General features: G+C 50.1%; 1 protein-coding gene across 3 annotated transcripts in view; it reads right to left on the reverse strand.

The window, feature by feature from the left end:
• B3GAT1 (beta-1,3-glucuronyltransferase 1) overlaps positions 1 to 12,040 on the reverse strand; it is a 37,350-nt gene extending 25,310 nt beyond the window's left edge. For all 3 annotated transcript variants that reach the window (XM_064470868.1, XM_064470867.1, XM_064470866.1), the window contains exon 1: positions 11,576 to 12,040. The gene's annotated coding sequence lies outside the window, so the exon portion shown is untranslated. The remainder of the gene's footprint in view (positions 1 to 11,575) is intronic.
• Between the last annotated feature and the right edge of the window lie 2,707 nt (positions 12,041 to 14,747).

Raw genomic sequence — 14,747 nt, forward strand, 5'->3', positions numbered from 1 at the left:
GGTGGGATGAAAATAGCTGCCTTCTTTTGGACAGGAATCACAAGGCTCAGGCAGCTCACAGGCTAAATACGGAAATGGCACAAGCACTGATGCCCGAGGTGCTGGCAAAGCGCAGCTCACACCAATCTGACGGCCTGGTGTGCATGCCTGGGGAAGGTCATTTCTCCTAATTTTAGAATCACCCAAGGGCCAAACCCAGCCCAGATCTTCTCCATATGAATGAGGAATGGAGATGCCAAACTAAAGCTGGAGACAGAATTAAGCCAACAGTTTCACAGCCCAACCCAAAAGAAGCGGTGAACAAGCAGTTCCCAGCTCCCCAGTACCACTCACCAGCCCCTGCCATTTCCAAGAGCATCTTCACCACTTGCAAAACGTGACACGCTCAGCCGAGCTCCATCCTGCCACCAAACTTGTTGGGATGTAGGGAAATACTCCCTGTAGTCCGCAGAGTGTCTCAGCGCCAGGGAACTCTAATCTACAAGTGGCTGACAGCATGCACATGTGATCTGACACAAAGAGAGATGCAGACACGGCTGATGGACAGACAGACACCCTTGCAGGGTTTTACTTGCAAGGTGAGGAGCGAGACAAGCCCTTGGGGAGTTCTGAGAAACTGGAGGGTTTTGTAATGGCTGCTCTAAGAATATTGTAATCACGCAGTAATTACGGTGCATTTCAAATCAACCAGGCAAATTACATCGTTATTATTACAACTGTCACCAACCTTGCATGGCGGGGACAGAGAGGCAGGCCGTCCCTCGCCCAAGGCGGGAACAGCGTCAGAGGATTATCAACAGAGCTACAGCACAGACCCATCACGCTCCCTCCAGGCCTGCCCAACCCACGCGATGGCAGCCTCAGGTGACTACGACCATCTCTGTACTTTCCTAGGCTGTATCTCAAGGTACAACACTTAATTAGTCAGGTTCATTTTACCTTTTTTTTATTTAAACAAATATTCAAGCACAAGAGCAGCCCTTGTCATTTGATTGGAAGTGTCAGTTTTTCAAATGTCATTCCTACAGATGACGAATCTTTAAAAACAAGAGTTACTAAACTCTTTGACTCAGCTGATAATCAGCCAGAGCAGTAACGATGGTTGAGACAGAGAGGGAGAAATCAGTGCTGCCTGGACGCAGAAGGGCTCAGTGCCACACGTGGCCCGAAAGCCGTTTTGCAGCTCAAGGGACTGGGGCTTCCTGACAAATGCAGAACGCAGGCTATGAAAACGGGGGACGAGGCACACTTGCTCCTCCGAATCACTGCCATGTTGACAAAAAAGAGAAGAACTTCCTCTTTCTGTCACTCTGAATGTGTTGGTTTTCTCAGTGCAGAGTGAAGACCTCATTTCATTCTCCCTCCTCCGCAGGCTGCCTTTTGAACAGGCTTCCCTGAACTCCCCGATCCTCCATATTCCCACATCTATCTGGTGTAACACTGCTTGGGAAGCACCCCGAGATTTACAAGCTGGAAGTGCACCGTAGCGTTAGCAGCAGGGAGAGTGCATGTGCTGTTCCCAATCTGAATGCGAACACTCGCCTACCCCACAGCCCCTTTCCCCCCACAGAGTGGGGTCTCAGCCCTGGATTGCTGCGTAGTTCACAATTTGCTCTGTAACAAGAATGACTCAGGCTGTTGGTTAAGTTATTAACTTCAGCAGCCAGAGGCTCTTCCCATTAGAACATTATGGTGCGAGATGCCTGGGTGAGACAAAAAGGACTGCCAGGCAGACCACAGAGCGCACGAGACAGCAATGAGGAATAACGCTGGCAGCATTATTAAAAGATAAATTGGAGGAAGAAAGGAGGTGTATGTATGGGATGACAGCTTCAGAGGCTTGTAACAAAACCTTTGCCACCAGGGGCTTCACAGCTGCCAAATTTCCCAAAGCCGGGGCAGGGCAGTGGCAGGGAGACAGCTTAGGTTCCCTTGCTCCGCAGATCAAAGGACCCCATCCACACACGTGTCCCGCTACTGCAAAACCCCAAAAGTATTCAGCAGCAATAGGGTTACAGCGTGCAATGTTTTCCTGACCCCAGCACCTCTCCACATGATTACAGTGACAATAACCCCGGAATCTTCACAATGCCACAGACAGCCACTCCTCCACGAAGGGCAGAAATTGGCAGCTCCCCCTCCTACTGTCCTTTGGGCTTTATTTATAGAAAGCCACCTTTTATTGCCATTTTTCCTTCTTCCTGAGGCTAGTCTGCCAGGCTCGAGGCAGAGATAGTATCTACACCTCCGGGATCCAGACAGCTCCACCTTGCTGCCAAGGGATTCATCTCAGAGTAATTTTATTCACAGTTATGCCTGCCAGGCCCCCTTCTCAATACTCTTGGCTGAACACAGGCTGCTTGCACTTGGATGATTTCAGAGCTAAAGTAACTAATAACTTAGAGTAACTCTGTCTGAGGTAGATGTGACTTCAAACTGAGCCACCCCAGAATGAGTTGAACTCATCACGTTGCTTCACAGGCTCTTTTAACAATCTCCTGCCACGCCTGAATCTCACTGCTCAGGCCAAGCTAGCACATACAAATCTATCAGCATCCTTCCCGCTGCCCAGAGAGACTACTGCTGTACAGACCGCTCACGCGCACGCCAGCGGCTTCCCGCGCAGGTGGAGTTTTCCTGGCCCCCACCCTTACCACTCAGATTCCACCCAACCTTTTCAATGCTCCCAATTTTAGCACTTGCAATTCTTTCCTGGTAAAAGTCATGCCAGAAATGATGCTCATCTAACTGTCAAACAGAGACATATACTCCCAAACTCTCGCAGAAGGTCATTCCAGGAGCTGCACACTCTCTGAAAATTAATATGTTAGAGTCACGCCTCGTGGATGTGCCACTATTATAAAAAAGACACTGGAAGAATTATTGATTAGTAGTGACTTCTCTAGCTCTAATCTCCGCAACCAGCTGCCGTTCATCCAAGTGGATCACAGTCCATCTGAATAAACCTTTGAATGTCCATGCAACCCCACATCACACAGCCAAAGCCAGCCTCTCCCAGGGCACTGCATCCCTGCAGCTACCGCAAGAGCTGAGGATGGGAAGGATAGAATATGCCTGTATCTCACCAAGGCTGTAGGGAGCACGCAGACAGAGTGCCATAAACTGGCTGGCAGCCTTTCAAGGGTGGCAGGCTTGTGCCAGATTATACTTCTCTCTCCCAAATTAGAAGCAAAACGTGCCACTAGAAAGTCAGGTGAATGCTGTCTCTCAAGGAAGCAAGAGGCTGCCTCCCAGTACCACTGCGTGAGGCAGCATCTTAAAGCATCTTAAAGCATCCTGCTTATTTGAGCACAGCCGATGCCTCCCAAAATAAAAGCCACAGCTCTCAGAGTCCAGTCTTGCTTTGTTCTGTCCCAAACCTGCCTACCTGCCCTGGCAGACACATGTCACGGGTTGCTGACCCCCCCCATAAACTGTACTAGGAGTTAACACACACAGCACCGTTCTCCTCCCATTCACACATTCACACCAAGCCCCTCATGGAGGCAGATAAATGGTATCATTACAAATATTTATCTTCCTCAACCCCGGAGCCTGAGCTGGACACCGGTATATACTGACTGTAGGAGACCCAGAAACACCAAACAGGTACCCTCTCTGCCTCAGCCATGCAGGTTTACCATCCAAGCGCCATCCCTGCACAGTCCTGCCAGGCTTCCAGCATCCAGCAGCTCCCAGTTCAGAACAGGACTGCAGCTCACTCCGTATGTCTCACTCAGCTCCTTCAGAGACCCAGCCCACTCACAGATCTGCCTCTCAGCAACCATCATGTGCATCTATTATTCAGAAGAAATATCAACTTATTCATGAGCCAAAATAGGTTCCAGGTACCGCACCCAGGCTCTAACAAAATTCCTCCTGCAAAGCTGCTCTTTTCTCAGCCTGGACTCAACCGAGAAGAGTGCAGTGCTGCTTTCACTTTGATCCCTCCGGAGGGTTTTACAGCTTTGTTATGGTGAGGGACAGGAGTTAACAACCCCATCAGGCCGCTCCCTCATCATCTGGTTAATGTACCTCGTTAATGGCTACAGCACAATACCGCTCACCTCCTGTACACTCCACAAACTCTAACCTTTCCCTTGGGCTCGCAGTTACAGTTCCTCACAGGGACGGAGGGATGGCAGGGCAAGGAGGGCGTGGGAAGTGTCGTGATGATCACAGGAGGACAGTGACTTACCTAGTACATTGTCACAGGCCCCTGCAGTTATTCACATACCAGGGAGGCATCTAGCTACAGCAGGCACGCAGGGGGTCACCCAAAATAGCAAAGTTATGCTCCCCTTCCAATGAGTCTGAGTCTGACCATGGTAGTGCCGGGCTGCTCAGGACAGTGTAATACCTGCCCTGGGCTGGACGATGGCTCCTACACCCAATGAAACAGTATGGATGTCTTTCAGCATTGCCCCTGATCTACACATACAGAAAAACCTTCCAGAAATGCTGCTACTCTGCTGATGACAGGCAAGGCTGGCTGGCTGGGCAGGCACAGAGAGGAGGAGGCAGGAGGAAACATGCAAGCTCTGTGCACCTCTTGTTGCACTGTGAGCATCCACAGAGAGTCTAAAAAATGAGCAGAGCACATCAGTGCAGACAGAAAAAAAGGCTCAAAATGCTGCACTGGAGCACCCAAAAATGGTACTGCACTCTGATGTACTTCTCCTGTGCAGGGATGGGCTGAAGGCCTTGGGACAGTGGTTCCCACAGTACTAATTCCTGCCACAGGACCGTTGCATCGGTACAAGGGTGGCACTAAGTTTTTGGGTTTGGATGGGGAAGACATGAGCTGAAGCTGGAAAAAAATCTCACTTGGATTCTCGAGCCAGAAGCACTGCAGGGCCTTTGGTTTCTCAGCACAGCTCCAGGTTTATGCTCCATGTCGCAGTCTATGAGATTCAGATGGAATAATCATAGTAGGTCATCTAGTCTGGTCCCGTGTGGCCAGAGCAAGGTCACTCGCCAGCACTTGCTGGCTTTTGCTCGTTCCCTGAGAAGCTGAACTCCCCCAAGGACTTTCCCATGCAGCCTCCAGTAAGTATAGTCCTGTCCCTCACAGAGCCACCTCTGTTAAGAGAAATACCATGGTACACATTTCTTCTTTAGCTTTAGAAGCTGCTAAACAGATGGAAAAACAAAGGATGAAATCTCAGGAGTTTAGCCAGAACGCTTCAGCACCAAGGTGGTATTTATAGAGAAGCCCAGGGGGAGGTAACCCAGGCACCCACTCCACTGTCACACTGCGCTTCTCTGCGAGAGGCCACGGTGCGCTGCTCCAAGGCGGCGTTACTCGTGCAGCTTGCTCAGCACCCACGCACAGATGCAACCAGACCCACTCATTCACGGCAGCACACAAAACCATCTTACCCCTCGCTTTGTGCCACCAGGACAAGAGAAGAGTATGGGCTATGCAAAACTACAACTTACCCAAAGTGGGATCCCTCTCCTACCGATGGTGATAGGAGTTATGCTTTTTATTCACTGAGAGCTGGAGTGGGCCCCAAATCGTGCTAGCATTATGTTATGATAATGCTGGAAGTATTATAAATGCTTTGCATGCCAGACAAATCCTGGAGCAGGCTTCCAAATCCCCTCAAAATCCCCACTTGCATCTCTACATTCATCCATTCATGAAATCCAGAGCAGAGCCTCAGCGTCCACCCTTTTGCGCCTGGTCTCTTTCCAGCTGAATGGAAGGTGAGGCAGAGTCGAGGTATTTATTCTGGATTAGCCTTCTTTTGTCTTTCAGATGCCGAATCTGAGGAAGAAACTGTGCTAGGGAATTCAAGAATGACATCCAGCAAGGCAGCAGAGATGAATCCCATGCTCCTTTCCCCTGTCAGAAAGTGAAGCTGGCCCCCATAAGCACAGCGAGCTGCGGCACTGGAGAAACGGGGGCTCTGCCACCCACACAAGATAATACGTGGCGTTCGTGAGGCTGGAGGAGTGAGACCTTGCAGCCGGCCAGGAGGAGATCTTTGTGCTGCAGCTGCATTTGTGGACATCTGGCTCCCGATGAATTCCCACTTACAAAAGCTCAGGTGAGAGCTGCACTGGCCTCGCAGTGCCCATCTGCAGGGGCCTAAGGTGGGAGACGCCACCCCGCTTCCTGCAGTGCCGCAGGTGTAGATCCCCACAGCAGAGCTCGCCGTCTATGTTCTTTTTGCAATTAACAGGGAGAATTCACTTGGCCTATTTTAGAAGAATGCCTTCAGATGAGATGAGCTGCACCCTGGAAATGCCCGTTTCTCTTTACCATACAGCTGAACCTACACGAGCTGACATCCGCATCTTCAGTACACTTAAGCAAAAGATTTCCCGCCTTTCTGGGGGGTAAGAAGACTTCATTTTCTGAGCTACAGCTTTCAATTCCCTATCTACCGGGCTTTGACAGGGTTCCCAGATGGCAGCCAGTGCATAAGAGCAAATTTTTCTGACAACCCAGCCCACTGGTCTACAGTGCACAAGGCAGGAATGGAAGGAGAGAGTCTGAACTCTACTTTCGATGTTGCGTTAGCGGGGCACCAGCTGTTGTTATTTCAGAGAGGATAAGCAGTCTCCAGCAGACACTGTGGAAGGAACTCGGGGATCAGCGGACATCTCTCTCCTGTGGGCTCTGCAGTGCATGCATGTCTTTGCAATAGCCCGGAGCTGAACAGAGAGAGTTCTCAATCATGATGTAAAGATGTAAATCCCCTCCCTGGAGGTTTCAGAGATGGGTTTTTTAAATGCCTTTCTGAAGATTGTCCCACTGTAACTGCTAGAATTTCTTCTCTGGGTTCCCATATCTTTACCAGGGGATTCCCTACGTGACCACAGGCCAACCCCCTTTCCTTGCCACCATTTGGCTATCCTTCCATCAAAACCAAGCATGCAGTATTTTCTCTGTCCATCCTGTTTACTCACATGCTATGTTCCAGTGCAGAGACTAGATGTTCACATCACCAAGGAATCTGGACTATCAAACCACCTCTCAGGAACTAACAATAAATAGCGTTCCAGGGCAGCATATAGGCTGGAGCTGGGCCAGCAGTGACCAACACATTAACACGCCCTTTGAGAGCTAATACATCACTTGCTCTTAAAGAACAGCACAAGAAGCACAGGAAGCCTTGTATAGAAGCTTAGCTCTTGTCCTGTCTTTAGGAAAACAGCTCAGACCCAGGCAGGAGGGGGATCTTGAGCGTTTCCTATTTATTCGGCTGTCGCTGCCAGGCATATCACATTGTGTTTCCCATGGCTCATATGGATAGGATAGCTGGAGGGATTTCTGAGGTACCACTGCAGGTGGCAAATTGCTTAAAGGCTCTGTGATACTTGGGCAGGACAGGGCATTTCTCAGACAAAAATATAGAGTATGTGTGCATCTGCACACTGGTGTGCAAGGAGGAGAACACACACACCTATACACAGGCCAGGATGGAAAACACAGGTGTGCAAAGCTGCCTGCACAAGTGTGCTCCAGGCACAGTACCGGTTCCCATAAGGTAACAGCCCTGCAGGAGTCATTTTATGAGCCTGTGAACAAAGTGCCATTTGTTACAACTAACATATCCACAGACAGAGAGGGTCAAGAACAGGAGGACGACTAAACTGGTTAAACCTGTGGGAAAAAGCCATTAACGCTGCAAAAGACTGGGATCTGCTCCCTAGCAGAATGAATTGTTCTCAGTTATTTCCTTAGTCTCTCAGTGCCTCAGTTCCCTGGAGGAGTGGAGTTCCCATTAAAAAATGTAGGAGGATATATTCAATAGTGACTAATACGCTGTATTGCTTAGAGCACTTGGGGGTGGTCCATGTGTCTAGATCAGTATATGAAGATTAATTATGGGCCACACCCTGTGGTCTCCACTCAGCAAAGCCCTTATTAGCTTCTGAAGGTGAATCCAGCCCTGATGTCAACTTGCCAACCCAAACACAAACAGCTGGGGCTCTCAGGAGAAAAAGGGAGAATCTATTCTCACTCTTCAGACCTTGTGCTTAAAGATCACTTCTCTTGCCACCAGAGAAGCAAAACACTGGTAGGTAAGTGATTCGGGATCTCCACAAGCAAAGCGTAAAAGACAACATATTACAGAGAGCAAGGACCCATGAATAAGACACTGCAGACGGACCTCCCAATGACATTGCTTCAGGAAGATGCTTTGCCTTTGCGTGGGTTGAAGCCACACCAAATGCACCTCCAGCCATATCCCCAGACAAGACTTACAGCTATAGCCACCTAACCTGTCAAGGCTACTGCGTGCAATGGAGGGCTGCAGAAAAAGTGGAGGGTGAGAAAGCCACAGAGGTCATCACCCACAGAGAAAGATGATGACCAAGGCCTGCTGTGTCCCCAGAAATCAGATCTTGCTGGCAAGCCCATATGAAAAGCAGCCCTGGAAGCCAGGCAGCCTCTGGCACTGTTCATCCCTGCGACACAAAATGCACATTGATGCATGAAAGGACCATACCCTCTCTTCCTATGGATTCAAATCTGCTCACTGGGTTTTGTTTGAAGAAGAAAAAACTGCTTTTGCACAACTTTTTTTTTGAGCTAGTAGAAACAGAACAAGGGCAAGAGAGAGCAAAAGCGTTGCAAAAGGCAAGTCTCCAAGAAACACTAAAAAATGAATTGCAACATTTGCCCTAGTGTCCCTTAAAAGACAGTTCTTTTCATTTCCCAAGGCTTCTGCTGTTGCAACATGAGGGTGCTGGAAAAGATTAAAAAGGGCAGATGCACTGTTTTCCTTTCAGAAAGCATTATTTTGACATTGAGCAGCCAGCTTCGCACAAAGGGAGAGCGTGTGCTCACACTTTGTTACTGGAAGATTTCTTGGTCAGCTTAGGCCAGATCTCCCAGCTACAGCAATTACTTACCCAAAAGATGCAGCGTTTGTGAACATGCTAAAAAACAACAAGGCCCTGCACACTGGAGGCACTCGCTGCTCTTCTTGCCTCAGAAGGGGCACAATTGCAGAGCGAAAACCAGAAAGATGCAGAACAACGCTGCAAGCGAAGGGAGGAAAGAGAGCAAACCCAGGCATCGCCGTAGTTGGCTGGAGCTCTGTGAGGCAGTGCCCTGATGAGGACAAAGCCACAGGGGAACAGAATCGTTGGCCCCAGTGGCACTGTGTCAGGCCTGTGACCCATACAAGGTGACAGCCCCTTCCTAGGTTCGGGTCACTATCCCCCCTTTGCTGTCACTGTCCACTAGGAGCTGCCTCGATGGGTCAGGAAACTTTGGGATGCCAACTAACAAGTGGGAAAGCTCTCTCCCTGTCCTCCTTGGCAACACATGCATGTGGAGAGACACCTTTACGGATGCCCTCTCGCTTTGCTGCCCGAGACAATCGAACTGATGTGAGCCTTGGGTCCCCTCTTCTGCACCTCCCTCAGGTCAGGCTGTCTCGGAGGGAGCCAGCTCATTAAAGCTGTTACCGCGTTGCTCACGACTCCAAGTTCACAGTGCTCCGCCGGAGGAGCTGACAGCGTTTCACTAGGAATGCCTACGAGGGGTGCAGGGAGGGATTTATAACTCAGCTGCATGAAATGGGAAAGTGCTTAGAGCCAACGTCACAGATTTAATTTTTCTTCCTCTGTCTTTCATACGCCCATACATATTCAACCAAGAAAAAAAAATCATTGGTCAGCTACCTTCCCATTCTAGTAGCATCCACTGTCCTGCTGGCTTTGGCCATTTCCAAAGCTCTTGGCCCCTATAACAGAATTAACTCTCCTGGAAGAAATATCCTTCTTTTTCCCTGTCTAATTACTCAATTACTTCACCAGAACATCTTCCATATTATCCCTCAATGCTTTGAAGCTGACACAGAAAACAGAGGTGGGTGCTACATACTGAAAGAGGATGTTTTACCCTCTTTTCCCAGGTGCCTCCATTTTCCCCACACCTTTTCAATCCCAACTCTGTCAGGTAAGCCAAGCAATCCCAACCACTGTAACCTTCTAGCCAAATCTTGGTCAATTCATTCTCACTGGAGATCTATGTACAGAGGAGGACTAATTAGATGAAGGAGGCAAGCAAGATGCATCTTTGGTGAGTTAGGAGAATTTCCTCATATGAGCAAGGATTACTCGTGAAACAAAAGAATGGCTTGAAGGTCCTGTGTACACTGACACAGCCCTTCTTCCATATTTATGTGCAGGCACAAACACACCCAGCCTCACTCATTTACACCAGTTGGTGACACCTTTCTGAAGATGTTCAGGGACACTAACAATTTAGACAAGTTCATACAGTCCTATGCAACAGACTGCATGGTCTCTTCCAGTCCATAACGTGGGACCATAAGCTCCTCAGATGCGTATACAAGCTCTTCTGACAATTGACAGCACACTGGGGCTCATGACTTTCTGCACTGTGTGCATGTAAGTGGGGACTTCTGTGACACGTCATTATATAAGTAGCCAAAGCAAATGCTTCCTAACCCCATGCCAAGACCCATCAAGAAGCCCCCGAAGGCGAGGGAAGGACGGGGTGTCCCATGGACAGCACAGCACAAATGGATATTGCAGCAGCAAGATCCTGCCAAAGACAGTGAGGGACTCCCAGCCAAGACCTCTGCTTGCTGGCATTAACTGGATATGGTCTCCACAGCTCTAAACACCAGGTTCTCTTCAGTCATTTCCCAAACATCTGGGTTAAGCCACCTCCCAAATCTACTTGAAGTTGTGCTTTCTGGTCTGACTGAGAGAAATTAGGACTCTCAGAGTCAGAAACCCAGGAACTGAGGCAGAGAGTGGCCCAGCAGGGAAAAGGAAAGCATCATTTGTGGGCAGCTTCATTGATCACCATGGACTTTCTCCCCCATAATCACTATTTTTCATCCCCACCCACTCCCACACCGTAACATGACAGAGGTCACTCCTCAGACGGCAAAGCATTGCTCAGCCATCTCCTATTCCTCCAAAAGACAGCACTCAGAAAGCTTTTCCTTTAAGCAGCCTCAAAGTTGGCTCTCACCACTGCTGGCATGAATGAAAGGGATTTCAGTTCCCCCTCCTCCTAAATCCCATCCCTTTCTGTTGCAAAGAAAAGGCAAAGGATGACCAAGGGAAGAGAAAAGCAACTCTCAGTCACCTCTCACCTCCCTCCAGTCCTTCCGCAGGGACACACTGGCGGGCTGGAAGGGTGCGGGGCCATTGTAGTCCCCACGCAGCTTCCCCGAGAGCAGCACGCAAGCCCATGAGGGGAGCCCCAGAGCAGGTGCAGGTCCGGGAGGGCAAGGCTGGGAGCACAGTGCTCCTGGAGGCAAGACACGGGCATATTTCCCCATAACGCAGCCAGCCTGCCCCAGGCAAAGCAGCTTGGTGTCCTCAGGCACCCAGCCTGAAATGAGAGGGTGTGCAAAGTGATCTCCAGCACTGCAGCCCCTGGGACCCATTCTGCATTCTTTAAATACACCAGGAGGGGTAGAGAAAACCGCTTTGAGTCATTCCTGCTTCCTCCCACTCCCTGCCCGCTGCATACATACGTACACACACACCCCCAGCCCTGTGCATAAAGGATCTCTGTCCTGCTCAGCTCAGCCATGCAATGCCTGCAAGAGGCAAGAGTTACCTTATTCCCATAGCCTGAACCGCCTTCTCTCTCCATCGTGGCTGGGAAACTGCTCCCATTCATGCTTTAATCCCTGGGAACAGAGGCACGATACAAAGCGGCTGTTCACCCACTGGAGTGGGCTCCCCCCAGCAACCTCCTCCTCCTTCTCTCCTCCCTTTTTCCTCGTTTGTTTGGTCCAGATTTTTTTTTTAAATGTAGTCTTTCTTAATCCAGGCAGCAACCAAGACACTCCTTCATTGCCTCTCTGCCTCCCTGTTTCACTTGCAAAGAAACAGCGTTGGAGAGCTCCTTCCTCCTCCACTGCCTCCGTGAACCTCCGGTTCCCCAGGTCTGCCTTTCTGCAGCGTGGCGTTAAGGGAAAGAAAGAGAGTGAAAGAGGGAGGGAGCGTGCAAACAGGGAGGAGGAGGAGGAGGCCAACGGGGTGTGGGAGGAAGGAGCCGGAGCGTGGCTGGCTGCTTTGTATCCAGAGCAGCGCCGACAGCCCCTTCCCTCCCCCCCACCAGAGGAGGACCTGCGCTGCTAATGGTCTGTACCAATTTATTCCACTTAGGCAGGGGCACCTCTTCCTGCGACGGGAGGAAAAGCCAAGGAAGGCTCTGAGATGGCCCCTTAAGGAATTGGTTCCTGCTCTCCTCACTCCACGGCATCACCCACTGAGTTTGCAGCCACAGGCTAGGGGAGATGGTCTCCCAGCTCAGCAGGCAAATGGAAAGTGTGAGACTAGGAAGGGCTGGGCATGAGGGAAGGGTCTTGCTGGCGAGGATGCTCAGCAATCCTCTGAGAGAAATCAGTGACCATATGCTAGGTGGGAAGCAAGGTTCTCCTCCAGCCTCTCAGGAAGGCAGGCTGCGCTCTGCTCCACTTTCTGCATGTGCACTTTAGCAGAAGCACCCTCCACTCCTCCATGCCCCGACTGATGGCTCCCCAGCTGAGTCCACTTGGGCTTTGCAGGCAGTGAGTAACACTCATTAGATCTCATGCAACTCCCCTTCTATCTAGCACCATGTTTTCCCATGGCCCCATTCAGCCATCCCTACCCAAACAGCAAGGCACCCCCACATCCACCCCGGCAGCTGACCAAGGGCCCCGGCACTGGGCAAGGGACAGCAGGAACATGCTATCCCATGGAAAGGAGATTTTGGATGTGACTAGAGCTTCCCCTAATCTGGGGACAATTGCACCAAGCCCAGTGGGCAGATAGGACTTGAAGGGGCTGGGGAGCAGAGTATAGACCTTATCTCCGGATACTGCCCTTTAATAGTTAACCCAGGCAGGGCTGACTCATGCCTAGCAGCAGATTTCTCTGAGATGGCTGAACACTACTGTATGTATGTCTCTGAATGACATGCTTGCACACAGCTGGACAGTTTAACAGGAGCCAAAAGCCAGTCCTAAGATTGGGGGCGAGTTACATTTTACCTGTCCTGCCACTGCTACCAACCAGATCAACCCCCTCCATATACCACCATCTCTTCTTGGCTATATGTTCCGCAGTGGACATGTACAGATCCACAGCTACAGCTACTCCCTTGTTACTCCCTCTCTTCCAGATCCGGTAAGGTTACAGTGCCATGGTAACCTGGAGGTATAGGGAGATTTACTTAGGCTTTACCAAAAAAAGGAACAGCAAAGAAAAAACGACAACCTTCCAGTTACTGTGAAAAGCTTCGGTAATGAGAAAGCTGAGGTCCATATCATGGATCAACCTCAGTCGTCTCCACCAGTGACTCCCACTGTCTTCACCAGGCTTTTCAGTTTGAACCTATAGTATTCAGACCCCCCTTTTAACTTGTGGATCTCGAGGGGTACCTGGGAGCAGAGATATCTGCTAGGTAGCTTGGAAGTCAAAGCATTGCCCACAAACTAGAAGCATCGAGACACAGTGATGCATCCTAACTGCACCATCACAGGCCCCCTTACGTGAATCAAGTGGGAGGACTCCACACATGGCCCCAGGCCACTGCCCCATGTGGAAGTGAGCTTTGCTGAGACTGGCAAAGCCTGCCCTGGACAAACCAGGGAGATGGTGCCTCAGGCCAGTGCTGAAGCACTATCCACGGAGGGTGATGCTTGCAGGAAGGTGCTTTATAACAGCCTCTCCCCTCACACTGCACCTACTCTGTGGATGAACAAGGACTGCCAATGCAGAATCCTTCATGCAGAACTAAGGGGACGGCACAGACGGGCTAGCTTCTGCTCAGGCACCTCCTCTGCAAAACAAGGCAGTTCTTGCAATCAAAGGAACATGGCCTTTTTTTGTCCTTGGTCTAATTTCCTGCAAGGTACCTAGGGAGAGATCAGCTCCAAAGTCTACTTGCCGAGGAATTTTGTGCCAATTCAGCTAGTACTAAGGGTTTCACTGAACTCTATGTCTATTAAAAATGCATAATGTCCACTTATATCAAAAGGGCGGATTCAGACCCAGCGCTTTTCCAGCATGTCCCAGGCTACCTGCTGTTATGGCATTCAGGAGATGGATAGGAAGGAACTGCCCCTTGAGGCCTGTATCAAGAGATAAGAAAGGGCACATTCATTGACTATTTCAAGGCTGGGTGAAAGAGGGGAAAACAAGAGAGAGGAGGCATAAAAATGCTCCTGCCACAAAACCCAAACACATAAAGACTCAGGGAGGAGGGAAAGGACACGTGCTACACCTGGGATTTATAAAAATTATGGGTGAGCAGTAATGTTTCAGGCTCAGCCCTGCTTCAGTGTCTCCAAAGACTCACAAAGGTGAAAGGCACTGGGAAAAGCGTCAAAGAAGCTCAGGAGGGACATAGACACATTCCAAGAGGCATTTGTGCATCCCTCCCCTGCCCCCCCCAGCTGAAAATTACAGCCTGGCTCACTCAGAGCTCCTTTTTGTGATCAGAGCAGCAGAACAATGGTGCAGAGATGCTGCTCTGACATTTTCCAAGGTTGTCCCTTTGAACCTTAGCATGTTGACTCGTTTGCATGCTGGGTATGGAGTGTGCCACATTCACGAGAGCCAAACTCCAGGAGAGGGCAAGCCTGCCAGCGAGAGGGGTATGGGAGGAGAGGCTCAGGCAATCCTGCCGAAGGATCTCGGGATAAAGGGGGGAAGGGTGTTTTTTGCCTGTAATCCAGAGTGCTTCACAGAGGATGTGAGTCTGAAACACGCAGCATCGCTGTTGACAGCAGTGTCTA

Source organism: Phalacrocorax carbo, chromosome 21 (assembly GCF_963921805.1).
Source record: "Phalacrocorax carbo chromosome 21, bPhaCar2.1, whole genome shotgun sequence".
Taxonomy (NCBI): Eukaryota; Metazoa; Chordata; class Aves; order Suliformes; family Phalacrocoracidae; genus Phalacrocorax; species Phalacrocorax carbo.